Genomic DNA, 2,500 nt, shown 5'->3' with positions numbered 1-2,500 from the left:
GATCGCACCGGGCCACAGTTCCAACCCGTCTCGTCCGTGCTTCTTCTCCAGCACGACCACCGTGGCGGATCGCCAAGATGCTCGTGAGGGAGAAGCCACGCGGATGAGGCCGTGCCTTCCCTGTGGTGGCCGCGCGCTACTGGACCGAGAGTAATAAAGCCCTCATATCAACCACATGACCCTGGGCGTAACCAGCACAAATGTGAGCCCAAGCGGACGCTGACTGATGACATTACTTCCCCCCCGCCCGGCAGCAAGCCAGACATGATGGCCCCTTCCCCGCGAACGGTTGGAAGCCATACCCCCTTCGTGATGCTCACAAGTCTTCGAATAAGCCACCCAACGATTTGCGTGGCACAAATCTTCCCCGATCGCACCGGGCCACAGTTCCAACCCGTCTCATCCGTGCTTCTTCTCCAGCACGACCACCGTGGCGGATCGCCAGGATGCTCGTGAGGGAGAAGCCACGCGGATGAGGCCGTGCCTTCCCTGTGGTGGCCGCGCGCTACTGGACCGAGAGTAATAAAGCCCTCAATATCAACCACATGACCCTGGGCGTAACCAGCACAAATGTGAGCCCAAGCGGACGCTGACTGATGACATTACCCCCCCGGCCGGCAGCAAGCCAGACATGATGGCCCCTTCCCCGCGAACGGTTGGAAGCCATACCCCCTTCGTGATGCTCACAAGTCTAGAAATGAGCCACACAACGAAAATCCCACCAGCGTGCCACAAAAATCCACATAACAGATTCACATTTTTTCCCACCGGGTCAGTCGGCCGGAACCGACGGCGGCCACCACCATGCCGCCGCCCACAACGGGTGACACCAACCCAAGTTGGTGGATCACCCATGTGTGGGCGTTTTGACTTGCCCCACCACAAAGCAAGCCAAAACAGGGGGGAATGAAGGGACCGCACCAGAATTTTCCATGGTGCAAGAGCTGGCTGCATTGAGGAACACCCCCCCCCTATAATAGCTAAATATGCAAAAGCCACTTTTGTACAAGTAGATACACTTTTTTTGAGTAGACATAAGTTCTGTTTTGGGACCTAGAGAACGAATTTTCACGAGATTTTTTGCAGGGATCCTCATAAAAATGGTACAACATTGCCTGCAAAAAATTAGAATTTTTCGACATGGGGAAGTATTTTTTTTATTTTTCCAAAGACCCGAAATGTGGAAAATCGGGAAAAATGGAAAAACGTATCTAGACACCGTATTTTTGTGTGATTTTTTCCAGTCCATCCCATAATAATATCAAGAAGGTGCCCACCAAGTTTCGTTAGGATTGGCCAAGGTTTCGAATTTTCATGAATTTTTTTCAAAACCCTCTATTTTCCAACATTTCAAAAATTCAAAACCACATCAAGATGGCTTGGTTTTGATACCAAACTTTCTAGACCTCATTCTGCATGCATTTGTGACACTTTCCAACCAACAAAACTCAAAAACCACCACTTTGAAAATTTCATGATTCTTGGCACACCACCAAGTCACAAAATCAAGCCAAAACACCAAAATCTTGGAACTTGGCTATGCACCAACCATGTCAAGATCAATTCCTTTTGATCCCAAACTTCTCCCACATCACTTTGAAGGCATTTGTGAGGATTGAGTCCAGCCACTTTTCCAAAACCATGATTTTCGTTTTTCACCAAAATCACCACCAAGTCACAAAATCAAGCCAAAAATCCAAAATCATGGAACTTGGCTATGCACCAACCATGCCAAGATCAATTCCTTTTGATCCCAAACTTCTCCCACATCACTTTGAAGGCATTTGTGAGGATTGAGTCCAGCCACTTTTCCAAAACCAACATTTTCGTTTTTCACCAAAATCACCACCAAGTCACAAAATCAAGCCAAAAATCCAAAATCATGGAACTTGGCTATGCACCAACCATGTCAAGATCAATTCCTTTTGATCCCAAACTTCTCCCACATCACTTTGAAGGCATTTGTGAGGATTTAGTCCAGCCAGTTTTCCAAAACCATGATTTTCGTTTTTCACCAAAATCACCACCAAGCCACAAAATCAAGCCAAAACACCAAAATCATGAACTTGGCTATGCACCAACCATGTCAAGATCAATTCCTTTTGCTCCCAAACTTCTCCCACATCACTTTGGAGGCATTTGTGAGGATTGAGTCCAGCCACTTTTCCAAAACCATGATTTTCGTTTTTCACCAAAATCACCACCAAGCCACAAAATCAAGCCAAAAATCCAAAATCATGAACTTGGCTATGCACCAACCATGTCAAGATCAATTCCTTTTGATCCCAAACTTCTCCCACATCACTTTGAAGGCATTTGTGAGGATTGAGTCCAGCCACTTTTCCAAAACCAACATTTTCGTTTTTCACCAAAATCACCACCAAGTCACAAAATCATGAACTTGGCTATGCACCAACCATGTCAAGATCAATTCCTTTTGATCCCAAACTTCTCCCACATCACTTTGAAGGCATTTGTGAGGATTGAGTCCAGCCACTTT

Source organism: Phaseolus vulgaris, chromosome 5 (assembly GCF_051622355.1).
Source record: "Phaseolus vulgaris cultivar YP4 chromosome 5, ASM5162235v1, whole genome shotgun sequence".
Classification (NCBI taxonomy): Eukaryota; Viridiplantae; Streptophyta; class Magnoliopsida; order Fabales; family Fabaceae; genus Phaseolus; species Phaseolus vulgaris.
Note: the sequence above shows the minus strand (reverse complement) of the source record.